Below are 26,235 nucleotides of genomic sequence, written 5' to 3' on the forward strand. Positions count from 1 at the left end.
CAGATTACCAAAATTAATGCAAAAAATTTGCCACTTTCTTGTAGTCTATCTAATGAAGTTTCTAAATTAGAAGGATGTGTCATGTTGGCTGCATCTAAGTTTGATGTTTAAAAAGTAAAGCTCATAATTAATAAACTGCAATTAATATCTACTAACTATTTATTCAGATTCATCACATTACAAACTAAAATAGACTGAATCTATTGTAAGATGTTTAATTTGTACTTGTAACAGTGGGACTCATGGCTCAAATGTTACTTATTGTAACCTTTTCACACCATCACCCCATTGCAAATGGGAACCCCTCTTTTGCTAGCTTTTTTAGTGGTTTTCTTAGGTAGGTCTTGGCTTAGCAGAATTTTGGCAAGTCTCTAATGATGATGAAGTAGAAAATTTGGACAACATAGAGGTTAGAGAGGTGAGGAGTGAAATTGGGTATGGAAATAATGAAAGTGGAAGGGAACTCTCAATCTATGAATCCTCATTAGAAGTAGTCGAAGAGATCATATTGTTAAATCATTTGTCATTTGAAAAATTGATAGATACATGAATAAAAAGCAAAGACCCTTGTGATTACCAGAAAGTTACATCATTAAACTGAGTTGTGTCCAGTTGTGTCCAACTCTACAGATGCTAGTACACATTGTAAACCTTGGGATTGCTTTACTTGATCACATAATTTCACATTTTTCAGCATCTGAAGCTTGCTTTTTCAAGAGTGTACTTAGTGTCATATCCTGCAGATTGGAGAGGTCGCAAAACTCACATCAATAGAATTGGCACTAGGAGGGCCTTGTTCAGGTTCATTTGCATAATTATCAACAAGTTAAGCTGACATAGAATGGTATTATCTCATCACAATATCTTTCCAATTGTACAAACAAGTTTAGAGATCGAAGGAAGGCAAAAAATTATCATTTTAGGTTTGAGTAATTTAACTTGGAGGGGAAGGAGGAATGCTCTGGGGTATTCACAAGATCAAGCCATATTGGGAGAAGAAAAAGAGGCTCAAAGACTTGAAAGGTGAATCCAAAGAAGACTTCAACATGAAAGGAAAATCCAAAGAAGAATTCAACATGAAAGAGAAACTCAAAGGTTGGTCTAGAGACCCTAGTTTGTTGTTGCACCAAGAAATCCAACTCCTACTCAAGAAAATCAAAGGAGAGCGAACCAAAATTAGTTCCATATCAAGTCTATCTTTCCTACAAGTCACAAGCTAGATAGAATCAATTCCTTTTTGCCAAAAAGTTACAGAAGTTAGAGAGTCTTGAGATCAACTCCAAACCAACAAAAGGATCTGATAGAGTTACAATTCCACAAGAGAAGGTGAAGCAATCGAACTACTGATGCTAGTGAAAGTGATTCTTCAACCCAATAAGTTTCATTTCAAACAATTCAAGTTCAAATGTCTAGTAAAACAAGTTCATACAGCAATGGATAAAGGTGCTCCTAATGGTACAACTTGGTTGGTTGACAACCCCTCTCCATTGATTTTCTTTGACTACCATGACATGCCTAAGAACTCAAAGAATTAGTATTCCAAGTTCCAAATCAATGATCCAAATTGAATAGCTGAGGAAAATATCAAGAATTTTGAGGATGCTGTAATGTTCCCGTTATAAAATAAATCATAAATCAAACTATTGTAACAGGCCAATTGATTTAATGTATCTCAGACCCATTTTTATTTTTGTTTCCATAGTTGTGTTGCCGTCGGCTATCTTTGTACACCCTCGGAAAATTGTCTCCGACGAGTATTTAAGCATGGCATGTAGGTTGTCTTTAGGTATGCTTTTGGATTATTCTCTATGTACTATGAATTCCTGTTGGAGTTTTGAGTCATTCGCTATTTCAAAAGTGAAAGATCTTCCCTATTTGGCTCATGCAATTTTGGTGGGATTCAACCCTCACCCTATTCCATTGTTGCATGTCATACTTTGCTCAGATCTGGCAAATCGGAGCACCATCTTTTGCAATATATTATTCGTATTCAAGTTCCTAATATTGTGTCTAATCTACTTATTTTGTGAACAAATTTGCATTCATCGTTGTGACACAAACACCTAGTTGTGTGGCTTTCAGCATTTCCATACAGTTCCTTGGTTTACCCGTACGGCCTTCTGTATGACCTATCTGTTCTACCATACACTGTCCTTTCATTGACCATTGTATGGCCTCATAAAACACTGTATGGCCTCCCTTCCCCTGCTTCCATTGTACAACTTCAACACCCCTACCCATACACTCTTACACTGTACGGCCTAGTAGGCCCCCACAGTACGACCTTCCTGTATTCTCCCACAATACAGTCACAATGCAACCCACATCCACTGTACATCATCCTAGTCATCCAGTATGGCCCGATTTTGTGTCGTACACCCCCTCCTAATTGCATTTTGAAATCATTGTATGATAGCCCTAGACATCATTGATAGACATCTCTAGCAACAATGGAATGATCTCCTTGTAGGGTTGTCATGGAAGGACTAAAGAACATCACAATGGTATGAGAGCTCTTCGATCCTGCTAGCCTATGGACAGTAAATGAGAGTTTATAGCTGGAAGAGAAGGACACATTCTATTGATTGAATGGCTGTTGAACTGGAACTAATAGCTACCGAACTCGTGGCACTTGAGGGAACTTGCCAGGAACCAGGCATAGATCACTGATATATAGTGACTCATGGAAGACTCTCAAGAAGTTGGCAAACAATAAAATATTCAGAGAACAAAATGGTCACAGCTCGGACTTGGTGTTGGGTAAATCAAACCCTCATCCAGTATGCTCTTGACCTTTCATGCCAACTTTTCCTCCATGGACAGAGGCACAACACGGAAGAAAACAACCAACCTTTGAAGAAATGCAAGAACAATTGAGAGAAGACTAGAAGAATGAAACTCTTGAGGAAGATATATCCTACAAAGATTATGTGGATCTAAGAATGAAATATGCAGAAGGCGAAAACAAGGGATATTTTAATGATGATCTTAGAAGAAAGTTGAGTAAAGTAAATCTATGTCCATTTGATGGATCCGGTTCCATATCTGTGCAAGCGTGGGTAATAAAAGATGATACTTCTAGCTGAATCCTATGCTAGAAGAAGCAATCAAATTTGCAGTGATGCACTTGGAGGGAGTTGCGCATGAGTGGTGGCATCACGACACCATTACATTAGGGCATGATCAAATAAATACTTATGCAGAATTCATGGAGAGATTGATAGAGCGATTCGATGGTAAAGATCCAGAACTCAATTTCAAAGATTTGGCACAGCTAAGGCAAACTGGATCGGTCGATCGGTACATTACGGAGTTTCAGAAACTCTCTAATTTGGTTATGAACATTTCTGAAAGAAGACGGGTAATACTCTTCATAGATGGACTGACAGAACCTCTGAAAGGTTGGGTAAAGGGGTTCAACCCTACCACCCTGTCGGAGGCTGTCATTAAGGCACGGAGTATGACATCATCATCCACGTCATCCTCTCAAAGTTACTCACACACCAAACCGTCGGCGTTTCTGAGGGAAAATAAACCTCCGCCCAAGAAGCCATCATTGGACAAAGCTACCAGACAGGAACTCCGAAGGAAGAAACTATGTTTCAATTGCAAGAGACCTTGGGAGCTTGGCCACAAATGCCTTGGAAAAGGGAAGATCCATTACATTTAGGTCATATCCGATGATGAGGACGAACAAGAAGAAATGTCGACTAAAGACAACCAACCTCACTACACTAGCATGGTTAGTTTAAACTGTATGGAAAGAATTGCAACTTTGGTACAGCGTGGAGGAACCATTGCCCTAGCCAATAGCCCGAGGGGCTCAGTTTTTCTTGTATAGGGAACCCTTCAAGGACAAAGGGTTACGGTGATGCTGGATAGCTGAGCCACTCTGAATTTCATAAACTCATCCTTGGTGAAACGAAGAAGTCTACCTACAGAGACGCACGTAGGCATAGTGGACTTGGGTGACATGGAAGTTATTCTAGGCATACAGTGGATGGAGACACTTGATGAATACACTCAGAGTTTCAAACGGAGGGACTTCACTTTTGTTCTCGATGGAAAGAAGGTTGTCCTCCGTAAAATGGCAAATGAAGGTCCGAAGGAAGTTTTTGTGCATCAAATGGAGGCAATTTTTCAACATGATGATGTTGCGTGGGCTGCGCATTGTTTTATCTCGGCAGAACATATAAAAGGGCATCAAACACCTCTACAAGATGATGAACTCCATAATATTTTGAGTAAACATGATAAAGTTTTCATTGACATTCCTCCTAGCATATCGCCTCATCGAGGATTCGAGCATACTATTGAGTTGGAAGCAGGAGCTAAGCTAGTCATAACCACACCATACCGCCATCCGAAGAAATTCAAAGATAAGATCAAAAAAACGATTCAGGAACTACTAGAGAAGGGATGGATCCATCCCAATTCCAACCCTTTCGCATCATCTGTGGTTTTGGTCAACAAGAAGGATGGGACAATGTGCATGTGTGTGGACTACCATGCGTTGAACAAAAAAACAATAAAGAAGAGATATCCCATTCCAAGGATAGATGAGTTGCTAGATAAGTTGCATGGCGCAGTTTGTTTTTCGAAAATAGATCTCCGTTTTGGATACCATCAGATCTGCATGAGCGAGGAAGACATAGAAAAGATGACCTTCTGTTGCCACTACAAACATTATGAGTTCTTGGTCATGCCGTTTGGATTGACGCACCTGCTACATTCCAATCATGCATGAATTACATTTTCAACAAACAATTGCGTAAGTACTTATTGGTATTTTTTGATGATTTTATTTATAGCAGGACATGGGAGGAGCACCTAAAGCATCTGAATGAAGTCCTAAAATTATGGAGGAGCAATCTTTGTTCACCAAGAAATCCAAATGTGAGTTCGGCATGACAGAAATATTGTACCTAGGGCATGTTGTCAGTAAATACGGTGTTCAAGTGCATTAGGAGAAGATTCAAGCTATCCTTGATTGGCCTCCCCCAAAATCACTCACAGATTTGTGAAGATTTTTTGAGCTATGCAGTTATTACCAAAGGTTCGTCAAAAGATTCTCTCAGCTTAGCGCACCTTTGATGGATTTGACAAAGAAGGGATCTTTCTAGTGCAACAAAAAGGCACAACTCACTTTCAATAAACTGAAAGAGGCAATGAGCACTTGTCCTGTACTTGCATTACCTGACTTCACTCGACCATTCATTTTGGAGTGTGATGTGTTTGGATAAGGCATTGGCGCAGTACTGATGCAGGATAGACACCCCATAGCTTATGAGAGCAAGTAAGCTTACGCAAATGGAACGCCTCTATTCCATCTATGACAAAGAGATGTGGGCCATTGTACATGCACTAACCAAGTTCCGGTAGTATTTGGTAGGTGCCAAGTTTTTTGTCTGCATAGATCACAATAGTTTGAGATATTTTCTGGAGCAATGGGATTTGAATGAGAGGCAACAGAAATGGGTAAGCAAGGTTCAGGGCTTTGATTTTGACATTGAATATGTAAAAGGAAAGAATAGTGTGGTTGTAGATGCTTTGTCCAGAAAGCCAGCCGTCTCCTTACTAACCCAGATTTCAACTGATTGGAAAGCACAATTGTTGGTAAAATATTCCAAAAACACATTTTCCTATGAGTTAATGGATGGCATCGCCAAGGATGACAGGTACAGAGTAGTAGATGACATCATTTACTATAAGAGTTCGATATTCCAAGTGCCTAAATCTAAATTGAAGCGGATAATCCTGAAGGAGGTACACGACTCACCCATGGCAGGACACCCAGGCTTCCTCAAAACATATAGAAGTCTATGGCAGAGGTTTTCATGGAAAGGATTAAAAGGGGACGTGTTGCAATATGTAAGAGAGTGTGTGGTCTGCCAGCAAAACAAATCCAAACATACTCTACTTGTCGGGTTACTACAACCGTTGCCAATTCCATAACATAATTGGGAAAGTATCTCGATGGATTTCATAACGGGGCTCCCCAAAGTGAACGGAAAGGATTGTATTTTCGTAGTGGTTGACAGGTTGACAAAGTATGCACATTTCTTCGCCATCTCCTCAGAATTTCAGGCTGCATAAGTTGCCGAGCTATTTTTTTAGACAAGTCTTTCATTTGCATGGGTTACCCTGAAACATTGTCAGTGACCGGGATGGGCGATTCATCAGTATCTTCTGGACAGAACTATTTCGGATGGAAGGGACAAAATTATCACCAAGTATTAGTTACCACCCACAGACAGATGGACAAATGGAGATTGTGAACAAATGGTTTGAAGGTTACCTTCGAAACTACGTTTCGGCACAACAAGAAGCGTGGGTAAAATGGATCCATCTGGGGGAATATTGCTACAATATCATGTACCACATGTCTATCGGAATGACACCATTCAAAGCTCTGTACAGGTACGAACCCCTTTCCTTCATCGACACAATTCTGGGTGATAGTCGTGTACCAAGGGCGAGGGACTGGCTTTAGGAAGGACAAGACATTTTGAGATGCTTGAAAAACAATCTATAGCGAGCACAAAATCAATAGAAGATGTACACCGACATACACCGATAGACATCGAATGGAGAGGAGTTTCGAAGTAGGGGATTTGGTCTATCTCCAACTCCAGCCCTATCAACAATCCTCATTGAAGGAGAAAGGAAAAGAAAAACTGAAACCCCAATTCTATGGCCCCTATCGTGTAACTCACCACATTGGGGAAGTTGCTTATGAGTTGGAACTTCCGAAGGGTAGCCGTATTCATAATGTCTTCCATGTTTCTTGTCTAAAGAAAGCTGTAGGGCAAAAGGTCACAGTTGCTACCGACCTTCCGCCACTCTATGAAGAAGGGAAGCTCATTTTGGAACCAGCCGAGATCATTGAAGTACATAAAAAGACCCTACGAAACCACACGGTGAAGGAATATTTGGTGCATTGGAAACATTTTCCATTGGACGATGCGATGTGGGAGGGCGAGCGCATTCTCCAGCACCTGGCTTTACATTTGCTTGAGGACAAGCAAAATTTGGTACGAGAGGACTGTAATGTTCCCATTATAAAATAAATCATAAATCAAACTATTGTAATGGGCCGATTGATTTAACATATCTCGGACCCATTTTTATTTTTGTTTCTGTAATTGTGTTGTCGTTGGCTATCTTTGTACATGCTTGAAAAATTGTCTCTGATGAGTATTTAAGCACAACATGTAGGTTGTCTTTAGGTATGCTTTTGGATTGTTTTCTATGTATAGTGCATTCCTGTTGGAGTTAAGAGTCATTCGCCATTTCGGAAGTGAAAGATCTTCCCTATTTGGCTTGTGCGGTTTCGGTGAGATTCAACCCTCACCCTATTTTGTTGTTGCATGTCATACTTCGCTCGGATCTAGCAAATCAGAGCACCTTCTTTTGGCATATATTATTCGTATTCAAGTTCCTAATATTGTGTCTGATCTACTTGTATTTTGTGAACAAATTTGCATTCATCCTTGTAGCACAAACACCTAGTTGTGTGGCATCTAGCATTTCCGTATAGCTCCTTGGTTTACTTGTATGGCCTGTTGTACGACCTATCTGTTCTACTATATGCTGTCCTTTTATTGACCACTGTACGGCCTCCCTTCCCCTGCTTCAACACCCCTACCCGTACACTCTGACACCATACAGCCTAGTAGGTCCCCACCGTATGGCCACAACGGAACCCATATCCACTGTACATCAGCCCAGACATCTAGTACAACCCAATTTTGTGCCATACACCCCCTCCTAAGTGCATTTTGCAATCATTGTATGGTAGCCCTAGACACCATTGACAAACATCTCTGGCAACAATCAAATGATCTCCTTGTAGGGTTGTCATGGAAGAACTAAAGAACATTACAAATGCATTATGATATGGCCAAATTGGTTCTGGAAACATGGCATGTTGACTCTTCACTAACTCCTTGGGAGATTATGTTCTTCATTGGTTTATATCTTTACCTGCATCTTCTATTAACTCATGAGAAGTATTCAAATTAGCATTTGTAAATAAGTTAGGTATTCTAGTTTCACCGTCCAAATTGTATTCACAATTCATCCAAGTCAAAAGGCATGAATACGAACCAATTTTTCTTCCTTCAATGATCAATTTCATTAGGCTTATACGAGGTTCCAAGCTCCCCATATTGTCAATGATGCATCAAGAAGGGAAATTTATTATTCTCCCTTGGATCATCGCACTTCTATGTTTATGAGATAGTCCCATCTTCCTCCTACAGACTAAAATGAAGCCTATGCTAAGGCTATTGAAGTAAAGGATAAAATTTGTTAGAACCATTGATTCATATGGGATTAATTACATATCAAGTCCTACCAAACCAATTGGAAATTCATCTAGGAGTTTCTATTCCTCAAGCACCTCCATCACAACCGATATATCTTCAAGGTGCAACATCTTCTACATAGAATCAAGGAAAAAAGGATAAGATAGAGGAGATTATTGAGCAAATGAGAAAGTTGTTGCATATTTGAGGAATCAAAACAATCGGATACAAAGTATGCAAAGGTATTGTCAAGGACAACAAAGTAGTTATCAAGGAAATTTATCAAAGAAACTACCAAGGAAATTACCAAGGAAACAATCAAACCAATGTTTAAGGGAATAGCCAAGGATTTAGTGGAAACAATCAAGCATTTCAAAAAAAGACATGGAACATGGGATCAAACATCAGAAATGTGCCATCAACTTGAGATAATCCACCAACTTCCGAGAATCAATTAGAAGATAAAGTGTTCCTAGCTGAAGTGGCGTTATCAAGTTGGTGTAGACTACACAACACAAACAGCTTGGGACCCATCATCACGTCCGTCATCCCCAACAGTGGATATGAAATATTTCTACATCATCACGCCCCTCATCCCCAACCGTGGAAGAAAACTCACCACCAACCATAATATGTAACTAAACAAGGTCTGGGGCTGATGTCGACTGTTCCCACTCTAACTCTACTAACCTCATCCAACTGTGACTGCGACTCTTGAAGAGCCAATTGAGTATACTGAAGAGAGTCCACAGTCAACTCAAGCTCCTGGGTAAGCTCAGCTACCTCCTCCTCTTTCCCTAACGTCATCTCATAGCAGGTGCTACCCCACTCCAAAAGGTAATCCCTATTGGCAACTAACTGAGAGTAACTATGCTTCAAGATCCTGATAGCCTCTCGAAGCGTATGAACCTCTGCTAGGAAAATACTACTATCACCGTGCTCATCTAACACAGGAGCACCCCAACCAGATGTAGCTAGCATCTAACAAATAGCATAATAATGCTCGAGAGCTAAAGAAATGTCGCTATCACTCACCTTCAACTAAAAACTCACATGATGCCTCTGTAACCCCTACCTTCTATGCAAGATCTTCGTCTCACTAACTACACTGTGATAGGAAATCGAATCAAAACTGCCCACCACAAGATCACTCATTGCATGTGTGCTATCGACCTTGCACAACTCTACATCCAAGATACAACTGCTATGTACCTCAATCAACTCCTCATCTGAAGGAATGGAAGCTCTCACAATATCAATATCCTTACATGTCTCAGCTTCCACCTCAAAGGATAGATCCTGTAAACACTAATCCTGGGACCTATCCAAAGCCTCCTTGGAGTCATGAGCTGATACCTGGTGTAGTGCCTCTCCCATTTGACTTCTGTACGTCATCCTGATGGATGCAACCTTGTTGATCTTTTGTTGTGATGGGATCATGATTGTGACCCTGAGTGGTCTACACCGTCGAGGTGTTTGGATTTATGTTTCTATATCAGTTGCTTTGATTATGCTTTTGACTGATCTATGAGATTATGATGTGATTTTTGGTTCACTGAGGTTTGTGCCAGTGGTTACCAAGATCGATGAGGTATCATGAAGTTGTTCTGTGATTACCTTGAGATGTGTGCAGAGATTGCACTATGTACTTTTTACCATGCTACACTGGACTAGGTTCCTGTAGCAGTGATTAGTCATGTTTATGACTGTGTTTGCTTATGTGTTTTAAGTGCCTTTTTGTTGATTCTTTAAACAATCATTATTTAATGCTTAAGTAATTTAAATGGGTTGTTCTTGTTGGATTCTTTGGGTATGTGTTGCAGACATTTACCTTGTTATATTTTGATCTGTGAGATATTTGTTACTTATGTGATATTTTACATTTGAAGCGACCCGAGGGTCAGATGTTACACTTTGATTCTAGTATCATAGATATTAGACTACTATGATGTTCAGTTAATCATATTGCATGATGATGCCATTTTGAGATGACAGTGTGTTTTATAATGATATCTGGTTATCTGGTATTTGGACATACCTCTGATTATGTTAGGTGATGGATTTAATGCTATGGTTATTTACTTCATTCCTACGTTATTATGCTTATTGCAAACGTGAGTGATGTAAATAGATTATTCTAATATAATTAATAAATAGTTAAATTAGGTGATCTAATGCATTTATTGCTTCGGCTATGTTATTATATGCAATTGCACTTGATCGTGTTGTTTAGTGTGCAGGATTTATATCCCTGGCAGTGGCACATGGAGTTAGTGATTCAGCCTTTCATATTTTACCAATGTCATCCTTGTATGGTTGACATATCTTTAATTAAATGTTTAATTTAAACCTTTCGGTGATTATTAAATCCGAACTCATTTGCATTATGTGATTTGACTAGTGAGCGTGTCTGTGCATTAAGAGTTTCGCATTGTCGCGAAAGTTGTTAAGGAGATTTTCGTATTTTGGGTTTTCGGGCTTTTTAATTGTTTTATTTTAATTTCTGACAGCGTTGCCATAGATGAATTCCTATTTATAGGAATAGCCTATTTTCATTTGGGTCGATTCGGAGTTTAACTAGTTTGGCTGGTTATTTTCCCTAATCGATTATTCACCCAAAAAGTGAATAAGTATCCAAAAAAGAATTTAATTCCTCACTTCTCACTTTTGAATTAGAAAGTTGGAGAGTAAAACCCAAAATCCTCTTCATGAGGATTTATTGTTTTGTTCGTTGTGGGAGCTATGGGCGTGGGATCGTCGCGAGGTTGGGCTCGTTGGATCCAGCTCAGGGAAACCTTGGATTGCCGCGATTTTCAGCTAGTTCTGCAGCATATTTATTTTATGGTTCAGATTCTCGTTTTGCCCTTTGGCTGTGAGGTAGGACTTTCCTGTTTTATTGTTTCTGCTCCATTTTTGCTTCTGTTTTTGGTAGCCATTTGTTTGGAGGCTGAGAACTAGTGTTCCCCTCCATTTCTGTATGCTAGTTCTACCCGGTTGGGCGAGTATGAACATTTCCTTGTTTTTCGAGATGAGGGTTTGGAGTTTTACGCCATTATGCTGGCCATTTTTTGCATACGGTGTTCGAACTTGATTATTTTTGGACTTTTGGGGTTTTTGTGCCCAAATTCCAAATGGGTTTAAATGTTGAAGTTTTTCAAAAAAATTGGGGTTTTTACCTCGTTTTGTGCGCCGCCCTGTTTTCTCGGGTTTTCTTGGCAAAATGTGGGTCGTGGACCTTGATGATCCATTTGGATATCAGTCAAACCACTATTGCACTTTTATGTTGCATTGGGATGCATGTTGCATCCGTACTCCCAATGTCGTGTTCGGTTGAGTGATTTTATACCTAGAGTTATTGTTTCTTTTAGACCTTTGCTTTTGTTTCATGAGCGCTAGGATTCGTGTAGAATCCATACTCTCGAATTGAGGCCGATTGAGTGAGTTCATGATGTTTGGTCTTGTTGCATCATTGGGATTTGTGTAGAATCCATACTCTCGGATTGAGGCCGATTGAGTGATTTTATGATGTATGATTTTATTGGCTTTGGGATTCGTGTAGAATCCATCCTCTTGAGTTGCTTTCGATTGGGTGTTTTGTTTTGCATTGTGTTTTGATCTTGTCCTTGTGTTTTGATCTTCGGGATGGTGGTGCGCCACACACAAATACGTGAGCGTACATTTGTCGAGTGACTTGCGAGGCCCGATCTTCCGTGGTACTTCCGTAAGTTATGACCATTGGGGTTGGGATGGGAGTATGTATGCCCACGGGCACTTGTCGTAGGATGAGCATGGGTAGGGTAGGGTAGCATATGGAGGGGGCTTCTATCTCGCAGCTCGGTGTTTATGGCATTGGAGGTTGACGGAGGATAGGAAGTTTTAAGTAAGTGATAACTAAATTAAAATGTGTGTTAATAAAATTTAAGAAAATGAAAAGATCGACATTCGTGTGACGGTTCCAAGGGAGTCCCTTGAGAGTGTTGCCACACGTGATCCGAGCTTGGGCTTTTGGATGCCAAGCGACTCTCCATGATGTCAACCCCTACGTAGTAGCCCACTGAGATGTCTGACCAGGACCTATAGTTTATGCATTGCCTTGTCTGTGGTTCAGTCATCATACTGTCTAGTGTGAGTGTTCACCATGGATGTTGTTTTCTATGTTTTGTGGTTGGATCCTTATCTCCATCAGCACAACGGGTGTGGACCTATGGCTTCCATGTGGTTGGGAGGCGTAGCTACCTTCACCACTGCTAGGGACCGGTGTACAGAGACGGTCTCTTATCCTAGTGCGACCGTTGCTAGATGTTTTTACTTGATGCTTCGGGTTTTGGAGTATGCTTTCCTGTGATTTATGCTTTCATTGGAATGTTTGGATATCATGTTTAGATGATGTTAGTTTATTTGACGCATTCCCATATTATGATGTTTAGAATATGCCTAGATGATGTGAATTGTGGTATTAGTTTATCTATTGCTTATTGGTTTAGCATGTTAGATTTCCTTATTACGATGTTCAGCATGTAATAGGGGATGTTATCTACTTGTAGGATTATCTGATGCTTTACTACTAGCATGTTAGATTTCCTTATGCTTATATTGTAGCATGTTTAGTAGTGATGTCCCTATTACGATAGTACCGACGATCAAATCGGTGGCTTGGGATGTTACGTGCGGGGGATGGCTAGGACCCACGATGGTCTTATGATGCTATTGACGGTTGGGAGGAACCGCTTACTTAATTTGGTTGTTTTGTAATTGTGATATTATCTGTGTACATTGCGATGTTGCTTATGTTCACTATGATGTTGCTTTCAGTACGTTCTTTTCTGCTGTAGTTTTTAGATGGATAGATGTATCTCCTTCTTGATCTTGGCATCTTGTTGATTATGCACTCGAGTTTTCGCTCCTCGATTTACGTGGATCCGATACTCCCCGGTGTGGAGGTTTCCATGTTTTTATGCTTTTTGTTTGCGTTTTGTTGTCGTGCTGATTTGTTTTCTCGTGTGGAAATGCATGTCCTCGCGTGAGACTATGCAAGTCCTCGCGCGAGAATGCAAGTCCTCGCACGGTGCGGAGGGAATCCTCGCGCGAGAATGAAAGCCCTCGCGCGATGCTCAGAAGTCCTCGCGCGAAGCTGCGCACTTTCTCACGCGTAGCGGTGCAAGATCTCGCGCGAAACTCGAGACTAGTGTACTTTCTCGTGCAATAAACAGGGGTTATCTAGGCTTGTCGGATGAAAGTTCGGAAGTTGGTTTTGGACACCCTTTTGGTTTTGTTTTGAGTGGTGACTCAGATCGTAGGTCTTAGGTTTTCAGGGCTTCAGGATTTCAGAATTAGCCAAATTTCAAGATTTTGCATCTATCTTCCTGCATGGTGTTTCGTTGATGAGTGGTGGTTTCTTTGAGCCCTCATCCTGTGTGTGGTCTTTGTGGACCTCTTTTGTGTTTCTCTGTTGGTTGTGACATTCGGAGATTCGTTGGTTACTGGGATTGTGGTGAAGTCTTCCGTTGCGATCTTTGTGATCCCTGTATGATGTTGTCATGTGCATTCATACTAGGAAAATATATATATATATATATCTTGGCTTGATTTGAATCCTTGTTTCCAAGGATCCTCGGGCGGGGCATTACACTTGGCAAGGGATATCGTACCCGGTGCAACTCATAGCATCATCAAATGTATTATCAGATGTGTCCATACTATCTACATCCACATCTACTGACTCTACTGTAACATACAAATCACCAACATCACAGTTGGGTGACTCCATACATGCATTGGTCCCACTTGAGGAAGCAGCTACCTCCTATATTGGAGCAACACTATGATAACTCACATACAAATCTCCAATAATAATCCCCTCCTCGAGATAGTATAAGTGTTAGAAGTAACAACTACATCAACTATCTCTACACTAGCTACAACAACTCTGGGAGCCTCAACCTGCTGAAATTTAATGTCGCTATCCACCAAGGGTATTGATACATCTACCTAATCTCTATGAAATGAGTCCATCATCAACACTATGGATGGGGCTAGCAGGTCTCATACTAAATATAGGTACATCAGCATCATGGACACCTGTCAGGGAAAACTCAAGCTTCCTTCCCTGCAACCTCAATGTCGGCCTTCTAAAGGTGGAAACCATATACCTCGCCGCCCTCTCAATTGTCGCAAGATCCAACAAGCTCTCTGCCAACCTTTGTTGATGAAGCTTCAGTTTCTCCAAACCCTCGTACAAGGCATTCATTCTTATGCTAAATTCTTCATTACTCCACTAACTTCTAGAACTGCCAGTCCTATGTTTGTCTATAGCTGGAGAAAATAAAGTGCTGGTCACTCTAGAAATCAGATCTGAAAATCTTCAAAGTCAGCACCAAACAAAATAAAAATTGAGCCCAATTCTTGCAAGATGGTAGGAAACCACTCTGATACCATTGTAAAAACCCTCAACAGGCTAGAAATTGACTTCTAACAGATGAAATATGGTTTGCAGCTCTCAAAAATTAATCCAATTTACTTGCGGGTTCAAAAATACATGCTCCTCGCTTATAATCATAGGTGCTCTAGAACTTGATTGTTGCCCTCCAATAATTGATTGCAACCTTCCACAAAGTTTGAAATCGTTGCAAAATATAGGAACAACAACCATAGTACATTCCTCTTTAACCACGCCTAACAGCAAACAATAATGACATTCCAAATCACAAATTCTCCAGCCACAATGAAATTCCTAGGTACAATACATAATAGTCGGGAAATACTATAATTTAATTAAGACAATTCTCAGAATTAATTCACAATACCTCAGTTGTGAATTACCAGGCACTTCTCAATTCCAAACCCTTATACTTCAGTAAGGGTAAAGAAATCAACAAACTCAGAAACTCTTTGCAGGCAACAAAAGAAAATAATCAATCGGATCCTATACTCATCAAATGGGCTCATATTTATAATCTCCAAATGGAACGAAGTTTCCCAAATGAACTTCACTTAAGAAGTTTCCCACACACAACACTAAAACATAATAAAGTGTCCTTATAAACTAATTTATTAATTGCTTTTGGCTCCGAAAATGACCTTTCCCACCATAACTTCAAATTCTGACATGTAAGGCCACTGTTTCTTGTTCCCATGATTTAAAACTTTTTGTCCTGGTTCCAATGAGCTATGATACTGAGGTGACCAACCAATAACAATAACAAAAATAACAACCCCAACATATTTAGATGAATAATAATAATAATTCACCCATCTTGCAAAACCAACTAAAGAACCATCAGAATCAAAATCTAACAACACCAAAGTGATCCTGATGATGAAAGACGATGAATGAACCTAACGGGGTGACTTATTATAAATAGACGCTCCCTCCAAGATTCATGGAGCCCAAACTGGAAGCCTGAAATTAAAACTGAGAGCATCCTCCAACTCCTTTGACTCAACTTAGCTCATCAGAACCAACAGATTGACCTACTATAAATAGTAAGTCCCTCAAACTAAGCCAAAACACACCATAGGCTGCTGGAAGGCCTATAACCACACAACTAAGACCCTCAAATCCTATTGTCAGCTCACAAGGGTCGTGATGGTGAACTGAGCTAGCCAACTATAGGAACCTACTAAAATGGGGACATTATAGAAGCGTATGTGGATTTAAAGCAGCTATACATATTGGTTTGAAGAGAAGAATTAGTGCTTAGAAAGCATCCATCATCAATTGAAGCAAGCAACAAAGTCAAGGTGGAAAAGTAGTTTGTGCGCATTGGGTTGGCACTCGTGTAGACAGCAGCAGGAGTTGGAGCTTCTAGTGAGTTAGTGCTCATAACCATAGGGGTTGAAGCCTCTAGTAAGTCGTAGCCTACAAAACATTGTAAAAGGAAAATTTATATAAGAAAACATTCATTTGTCATAGTTTTCTCCCGCATTGGATTTTCACATAAATCTTGAGGTATTGTGTTCATGTGCACAATTGTTGATCTCAGCATTAAAAGTAGTTAAAGCAATTGTTTGGATAAAAAGTTATAAATAGGGAAAGTTGTTATTATACTAATTCACCCTCCCCACCCTCCTCCCCCTCCTCCCAGTATAATCGTGTATTCTACATGCCCTTGTTTGAACTCTTGAAAGTACCATAGAGTAGAGAAACTCTCCTTAAAAACTTGAATGATAATATTGTTCAAGGGAGCATTACCCAGTGTATCAAATACAACGTAGAGTACATCAAATATCCCTTAAAGAACATCCAATGCAGTTCCAGATACAAATGTTTCTCAAAGTGTGCAATGTGTTGACCAAAATATGCATAGTAGTTCTCAAGGTGTGCCAACTCCACTTTATGTTGCTCAAGTTGTGCCAACTCCACTTTATGTTGCTCAAGCTTCACAAAATGTGACCAAGAATACAAAAAAGGAGGAAGATGCAACCACCAGTCAAAACACAATAAAAAATGGAAATGCAACAAGTACAAAAAAACTTGACAAGATGAAAGAAGTGAGATCGGACACTCATAAAGAAAATCAAGTTGTCTTCTATCAAGGAAAAAATGCATCATCTCCTTTCCTTTTTTCTCTTTATGATTTTTTGGAAAATTTTACATGACAGCTTGATAGATTCAAGAGCAACAAGCAATGTAATGCCATTAGCTACATGTAGGAGATTAGGCTTGATGTCTACCAAGACAAACAAGAAAGTGACACAATCAAACGAGACTGAAGTGCCAGTGATAGGAGAATTGAAAAAAATTCACATTAAATTAGCATTTGATCCAATAATTGAGCAATTCATAGACATTTCAATAGTGAACATTCTAGATGGATATTACATACTTTTGTGAAGTGATTGGTCCAGAAGATTGAATGGGTATATGGCGACCAAATTTTTACACGTAGTTTCCATGAAGAGGTATTCCAAATCAAATAAGGATAGAGAGTACACCAAGATTGAAGCTGATGATTACAAAATATGGTGAAAATAATGAGATTATTTTTGGAAATGGACCTTGGTCTTTATAGGCCAAAGGTGGAGCAAGTATTGATGTTGCATTATTTACACAAGGAAAGAGATCTACAAGAAACTACAAATCACACAAACATTTTCATAAAGCAAAACCCCAAAGCATCCAGTGTGGGGACAACTCGGGGATAGGTACTTAGAGTACCCAAGCACCCCACCTCTGCCATTTTGCAACCCAAGCACCATTGAGATGCATTTGGAATGTGGGGATGCCTTGAATGAACTACTTTTTGATAATTTGAATTTCTATTTTAACTTTAATTTTTGAATGTTACTATTGGGTATGATTGTACTATGTTACTATGTTGAATGTTCATTGGTTTTGGTTCGTGTTGCAATTTTTCTATGTTTAATTATTTCATTTTGATATGTTATACTAAAATATCATTTCATAACTAGTGTTTCAAGTTCTATATGAATAGAATACAATATCCCCCATCGTCCACCCCAAGGCTGCTGTCCCCCCACCATCCTAACATTGAAGCCCTTTGTCCACCTATCTCAAAAACTCATCATAACACCCCCTAGTGTTGGTGTTGCACTAGTTAAAAGATATCAAGATCCATCTTCCAGAGAAAACAAAAGTACATTTGAAAACTTCAGGAATCTCGTTCTCAAAGGTGTAAAGTAGGGTATTGAATTTGGGAATCACACTTTGTTTAAAAAAAATTGTTATCTAGGTGGTGCAAGAAACATGAAATATAGAACAGAGTCCCCAAAACATTAGGATTCAAAGATTTTCAACACTTGAAAACAGTAAGTATAATTTCAAGCACGACATACAAAAAGAAGAAAAGGATGAAGTTGATGAACTTGAGTCAAAGCAAGACCCAATTCTATAGGAAGCGTGTAGTAATCAAAGATCAACTTCAAATAACTCAAGAAGGTAACCAAGTGTATACATTGCAAATTGATGGGCCCTTAGCAAAAGAATGAAAAAGTGAAAGCATCATGTGAAGAGAAAAGACAAATTGAGATATGCATTCATGCGGAAATTTGGTACACTAGAAAGAGAAGATAAGCTTCAAGATATTACAAACTTTTCTGGTGTAGTTGCAAGGAGCTATAAAGACTCAAAGATATATGATGACTACATCATTTCATGCACATCTCTTCTCAAGGATGGAAGAAAATCTTTCAACAATGTTGAAAGTTACATAATCAACAGACAAGGCTGATCATTTATCAAGAGGTGAAGGAGTTTGTGCCAGCAAAAAGTTTCTTTCCAACACAACACTTGACGTGGGTAGCCAAACAAGAAACTTTTTGAGAGGACCATACCTTACCACTTGAGTTGGTGATCGAAGTGAGACATTTTGTGAAGTGTGAACAAGACTATATTGGTATGATCAATCCGCCTACCTTTGCACAACACAAGTACCTTCTAACCAAGCTTTTGAAAGAAAATGTTACTGTAAGGTTTGGATTTCTTTATACTTTCATATGTGATAATTATCTTGTACTTTCTCTTAAATTTTCAATTTGGGCATTTGAATCTTCATAAAAGAGTTGTTAAACAAAATACCCAAAAATTAACAAATGTGGCTGAAAGTTTCTCTTTGGATAGATAAAACCCTAGCCCAAAATTCCATAGGGACACCCATCCTACTATTTGGCCTATGGATAGGACACTGCCTTAGGTAACTTTGCAAAATATTATGGAGTTCTAACTTTTTTTTACTGATCCAGTTTCAATTAACAAGCAGAAATACTACAAATGATTCATATACACAAATGCATATACAAATATTATCACAATGAAATGTCTATTACTAGAAATTCCAAATGCAAATGTTGAATGTCTATGTGCTTCAAGAATGCAGTATACAATTATGAAGGTTGTATTTGATGTATGTAGGAACCCCTGTTGGTTTTGACTCTGACAAACACCATATTGCATTACTTTTCAAATGTTTGACATTTCGTCAAAAGCTTTACATGCAAGCTATATCTCACTGTATTTTATTTTCAAGTTGTATTTTCTTACTTGGAATGGTCTCAAATGAAGTTAGAATGTTTGCAAAAGATTACCAAGAAGTCAAGGCAAAGAGCTAAGTTACAATTCAATCAGTTTTGACCCTTTCAAATGCATACATATGAGTTCTACAAGTAAAACTTGCATCTACACCCAATAGACATTTTCACAAACACTTTGCATGAAAGCTTAGCTTCAACCCTTCTTATTCAAACCGATATCTAATGGACTGATTACCAAATTTTGAGAAAATATCAGATTACAATGGTCAAATTCAAAGCATGCGAAATTTATTTTAAAACCATTAGAATGAACATGTAGGTATGCATAAATTGAAACCTTAAATTGATATCCCTGCCTTTCAAATTGTTCCAAGTTGACATTGAAGCTTAGAATTAATAAAAGAGGCACCCCAATTCCAAACCTGCCCAAATATCTGTCAAATGCTGCCCCAGTAATTAAACCACAGCCTCCAAATAGCAGTCATTGCCTATGAAGTGTGGCAGCTTCTCAAACACCAAATGATGATCTTACTAATGGTTGTGATCAGCATGAACACAAACCCACATCCCTGCAATGTATTTCCTCAAATTAAACAATGAATTCACCACACTACTTCGATTGCCAATAAACTCTATCATGGCCTTTGGTTCAAGCCATCACTGCACAATTCCCTAGTATGTTGCAACAAATTCAAAGTGCTATAACAGTGAAGAATTGACAATTCCTCAAGATGATATTTTGAAACCCTTGCTTCAATTTCTTCTCCACACAAATTATTAAAAGGAGATATCAATAGCATAAGAAACATAATGAAAAAGAACTCGTGAGTATTTTATAACTTTTGTGGGAGAACTCACAAACTTTTTCACCCAATGTGGGATAAATAGATCTACTTTTTCTCTTTAATAATTCATTTACTCTAATACTTTATTTAATACCTTACCTTAATCTTTCACGAATTAATTGAATAGATAGCCCCTTCCAATGATGACTCAAGCCTCAAGTGAAGTGAAATTATAAAGTCATATTTTAACTTTATAATAAACCATTTAATATTTTGATAATAGTTTGGCCACTAAAATTATATTAACTCCCAAAATACTTATCCTTTGAATAAGCCATCTAAAACACGAGTCATGCCTACTATTTCCCCACGTAACCAAATGCACTTTCCAAAATAATAAAGGATCCCTCTTTATCATCGCCAAACTTACCATAAATAGTAAGTACATGAAACTAAGCCCAAACGAAATCCAACCTGAGCCAAACAAAGACCAAACTAGAACATACTGAATTGTGGAGAAGAAAAGATCCTCCCATAACCAAGCCTCTGCCTTAAAAGTCCCTCTATCCACAATAATTAGCCTACGAGAGACACAATAATAGGCTAACAACTTGTCCTCTGACACTAGCTAAAAAAAGGACATTATAGTCCGTTCTCCCTAAAATTGTTTGTCCCCAAGCAATTTCAAAAACAAATAACACACCAGTCCACCCGGATCCCAAGAGTAGAACTATGTAATGTCTTTGTGATCACAAACTAGCTCCTATAGCATCATCACTAATCTAACTAATAGAACTTGGCAAACTGAAATGGATCAGACTATAGATATTGTAGGAATGAACATCTCATTGGGAAGAAACTTGGAAGGCTAACATAACTTGCTTCCCAAAATTGTGCAAGGTGATTTGTCACATACACTGTCCAACACATGTGCAACTGAATTGTGCATTTGAAAGAGATCATGCACATGGGAGTCAAAAGTAAAACCATATGCACTTTGCACTATGTACACATTCCACAACTCCTATGTGAGCCTTGTCTAAAAATTGATGCACTAGATGGATCTCAAACACCAAACAAAAGCCTACCATGAAGAACATCCTCTGACATATGTGTTGGCAACTACAATTGAGACAATTGTTATGTTGTCGTTGATGTCAAACCTTATCGGTAAAACAATCGTATCTAATTTGAGTGCCATATCAAGAATGATTGATGAAGATGATTTGAGAAGATGGACATAAAAAAAGCACCTAGACGAAAGGTTGAGTTATAAAGAAACTACAATGGGCCCTTGATTAGTTAGACATTGACAAGATAAAGTGATTGTTTAAATCATGCTACAAGTGAAGAAAATAGTTGTACTGAAGCCCTGAAGAAGTGATCAAAGAATGACCAAATGCATAGACTTGACCGAGCAATAGAGCAAAAGATTAAGACACTTGAAGCTTATGTCATGTGATGCTAGTGCTGACCGAGCGCTAGTATGTGCCGAGAAGATGTAGTGTCAACCGAGCATCAATATCGACTGAGTGATAGTATATGTGTCGAGTTGAACTAGTTAATAGCAATTGAGTGACCCAATGATGACCATGTGTTAGTCCCAGTGTTGGCCAAGGGACAACATTTGACAATTTATGAGGAAATCATGATTTCCAACCAATAGAGTTGATTTCTTGGAATATGTAAAACATGATGAAGCTAAGGATGGATGACCTGGAGCATTTAATTCAACGGAAACCATGTTTGAGCATTCCTATGTAAGAATTCAAGGTGAAGTTTGGAGAAGTTTCTAGAAGAGAAAAGAGGAGACAAAATGTTGGAAGGATTTGATGAATCTAACCAAACCCTAAGATCTACAGTGATGTTAAGCGGAAAAAGATCAAAATTACCTTTAAGGAGGCATAAGGGCTAATCTAAAAGAAATAGAGGGAGGTTAGCAGAGCTAGTGAAGACCTAATCAAGACTCGAACAGTCGTTGATGCTATTGATTGGCGAATTTGACTAGAAGGATGAGAAGTGTTGTGAACAGTTGAAGTGTGATTGCTTGAAGGAGTGCCAAGCAGATTAGAGACAAAGATGAGAATGAAGGTCACTCAGTGGATCAACATGTGAACTGAACTATGATCTGTATGTGCAAAGTGACTTGTATTTTTCAGATCAAACCTGTTGTTACTTTCTAACCATTGTATCAGTATTGAAATCCTTAAATCAAGGTTAGCACTCTAATGGAATGTTCTAAAGTCCTCTAACAAGGCCACTCCTAACAAGGTGATTAAATCCTCTAACAGAGTCACACCTAACAATGTGTTTTGTAACCTTTAACAAGCTTGGCTCCTAACAAAGCTAACTTTAGAAAAGTAAAAAATTGGTTACATGTTACTAGTGATTTTTCTCAAATTGGGTTTCCACGTTAAATTCTTGTGTCATACTTGTATATATGTCATTTGAGATGTTTTATAGTTAATGTTTTGCATTCTACAAGTTCAATAAATATTAGGACAATGTACTACAGGTTTATGTTGTTGATTGTTTCCTATAGAAACCAAGCTATTGAATGGTTACATCTGAATTATTTTAAGTGATTAAAAGTTCAATTGGTACATTAGGACCTTGGATAACTAATTCAAACCCCCCCTCGCCGCCCCCCCCCCAAAAGAAAGCTCTTCTAAATCATTCTAATAATTGGTATAAGCGCTAAGATGCTTGTAGAAAAAGTTTGAAGGTTCTTAAAGCTAAAGATCAAGATGTACAAAAAGGAGGTGCCAAAGTTGAAAAAAGAGAACTTCCCTACATGGCAAAGTTTGATGAAGTTGCATCTAGCAAGAATTGAAGATGGTGCAATATGCTATACTGAAAATGCATATGTGGCAATAACAATAGTTCCTTTGACAGCTCAGTAAATTAAAGAGAAACAAGAACACAACTAGGTATGTTGGAGATTGCATCAGCCTTAGCTATATTGAGTTTGATGACATAAAGGATTGCACTACTGCAAAGCAAATGTGGGATACATTGTAGACTATCTATGGAGGAGACACCAATGTTTTGAGAGGTAAATTTGATGAAATGAGAATGATGGAAGGTGATATTATTGTTCAGTATTGTGGAAGAATCAAAGAGGTGGTGAATGCTATAAGCGGAGAAAATGTAAAGATTGATGATGAGACTATGATCAACAAGGTATTGAGAACTCTACTTCCTATCTATGCTTATTAGAGTTTCTGCAATACAAGAGTTGAGATATACTCCTGGTAATAACCTAACCTTGGAAGGTGTAATTGGTAGGCTTACTGCTTTTGAGATGTCAAATTTTGATAATTTCACTCCTACTGTTGAATTTGCTTTCAAATCACAATTGGTTATTAGTAAGAAAGGAAAAGGAAACTGTGTGAAAAGTGATAGTGATGTTTTTGGTGATGAACTTGATGCGCTTGAAGCACTGATGGCAAGAAGACTTTCAAGAGGCAAAGGAAAATACAAAGGTTAACTTCTTTTAATCTGTTTTTCATGTAACAAAGTTGGTCATATTGTTGCAAAGTGTCCCAACAAAAAAGAAAAAGATGAGAGAAGGGTAAGCAAGTACAAAGGAAGAAGAGATGACCAAAACAATAGGAGAAATAAGGACTACAAAGATAAAGGTAAGAAATTTTATTACATTGTTGAAAATGAAGCTAATAATGAGTCTGAAAGTAATGATGAAAAAGTTGTCTCTATTGCTATGAAAGAAGATTCTGATGAAGATGAGAAAACTGCATTAGTCTCATATGTGAGTAAAGGTGATAAGTGGATAATTGATAGTGGTTGTTCACATCACATGACTGGTGATAAAAGTAAGTTTGAACAATAGAAACATACAAAGGTAGCTGTGTTAAGTTTGGTAATGATGCACCATATCTTGTGAAAGGTAAAGGATCAATACAATTGACTAACAAGATCAAGTGTGAAAATGTTTATTAGATTGAAGAACTTAACTATAATTTGTTGAGTGTTTGATAGTTGAACAAATCAGGATACAGAGTTGAATTCCATCACAGGAAGGCCAAGATATTTGATGTTACTAGTGAACTGATTGGAAGTGGTGATCAAACAAATAGTAACTTGTTCTATCTAGATTTCTCTAATGAGACATGTTTTTTTGCACAAAACGAAGATATATGGTTATGGCATAATAGGTTATGTCATGTGAACTTTGATAATTTGGTAAGCATTATTGAAGAAACTTGATAATGCTATGTGTAAACAATGTCAATAGGAAAAATGACAGTCTAGTTTCAAGAGCAAGACCTATTCATCTAATGATATTTTGGAATTGGTTCATACCGACCTTTGGGGACCTACTGGTGTTCAAAGCTATTGTGGAGACAAATATTTCATTATATTTGTTAATGACTATTCTATGATGATGACTATGATGTTTCTTAAAGAAAAAACTAATGCTTTTTAGTTATTTAAGTGGTATTTGGCCAAAGTTGAAAAGAAAATAGGTGAGAGTCTAAAGTGATTGAGATCTAATAGAGGAGAGGTTGTCTCTAATGAATTCAATATATTCTGCAATGATAAGAGGAATCAAAAGAAAGATGTCAGCACCTAGGATCCCTCCCCAAAATGTAATAGTTGAAAGGAGAAACAAATCAATCATGGATTGTACTAGAGCACTGATGATGGAGAAGAATGTGTCACAGGAATACTGGAGAGAAGTTGTAAGTACAATAATTTATATTTTGAACCAAGAACAAGTCAAGAAAGGTACAAATGTTACACTTATCATGTCCCCTTTTTAGTGACATGTTATTTTTCAGTGAATTTTCCTATCATGGACTCGTAGATAGATGATTTTGGTGAGAGAGTCATTCTGATGATTATTTGGGGATTAGATGGTCCTATTTGCTCTTGGAGAGAGATGGGGTTTATCATATTTTTATTTAATGTGTTATGCGGGGCCAAAATATTATAATTTTGAGTTGAGTTGCACTTTTTATTTTTATAAAGTTACTTTTTATATAAAAGTGCATTACAAAGGGATTTCATAAGAATATTTTATGGATACTTCTAAAAGTTCTGAGTGGCTTCTTAGAAATGAGCATAAATAGAGTGCTTGGCCTCTCATTTGGACATCCCATGACTTGAGTTTACACTACTTTTCTCTTTGAGCATTTGTGGCACCATCTTGGTCTATAGATTGTCATTTGATCATTAGGAACGGAGTCTCCTAAGGATTTGCATAACTGAGGAGCTGAAATATCCTTTGAAGGGTTGCATTTTGGAAGTGGTATTCAGCTACTTCAAGTTAGGCTTATTTGGTATTTAGACATTTCCAGCAGGGTTCGATTTTCAGCCTGAAGATACATTTTTGCTCATATATTACTGTTGGCTGGGAGTTTGATTTTTATTTTTTGGAAGAATTTTCTTTGGAGCCTGGCGATTATTTCTATACCATTTTTGGCACCTTTCAGCTTAGTATTTAATTTTGCTAGGTGTCGTACCAAACCGTACATGTACGGTTGTACCTGCTGGTCGTACGGTCAGCAAACCGGAGGGCAATTTGGAGTTGCATTTTCATCATTTCATCTTCAGTATTCAGTCTCCAGCAGTTGCTCAATCCAAGTTCTTTCATTTCAGTTTTTAATTGCAAGAAATTCCCAGTTGCATTCAACCAGTAAGGGTTTGTTTGTAATGTGACATGTTGTAATGCTTTGAGTTGAAAAATCGCATATCTTATGTAAAAGCATTTGGTTATCATTGAATGAATAAATTGGCACTATTTTACATCAGCTATTTAAATAGATTTGTTACACAACAATTTCCTTTATTCAGCATTTTACTTTTAGCAATGTATTTAGTTTGCATGTCAAGTGTTTGATGAAATTACACAGTTCAGTGTTAGTGGTAATTAGTGGCCTATAGGCAAGGGCCATTACAACACCCTTTGAATTGTGGTATGGATATGAAGATTTATGATTATGGCATAAGAGGTTATGTCATGTGAACTTTGATAATTTGGTAAGCATTAGTAAGATGAAAAGAGTAAGAGGATTATCAAGATTGAAGAAGCCTGATAATGTTATGTGTACACAATGTCAATTAGGGAAAATGACAAAGTCTAATTTCAAGAGAAAGACCTATTCATTTAATGATATTTTGGAATTGGT

At 38.1% G+C, this 26,235-nt stretch overlaps 1 protein-coding gene across 1 annotated transcript in view; it reads right to left on the minus strand.

Annotated features, from left to right (window-relative positions):
- LOC149537999 (uncharacterized) overlaps positions 1–26,235 on the minus strand; it is a 79,826-nt gene that overhangs the window by 30,248 nt on the left and 23,343 nt on the right. The gene's annotated exons all lie outside the window — the stretch shown is intronic.

Source organism: Cupressus sempervirens, chromosome 9, assembly GCF_028749045.1.
Source record: "Cupressus sempervirens isolate cs-2001-9-10 chromosome 9, ASM2874904v1, whole genome shotgun sequence".
NCBI lineage: Eukaryota > Viridiplantae > Streptophyta > Pinopsida > Cupressales > Cupressaceae > Cupressus > Cupressus sempervirens.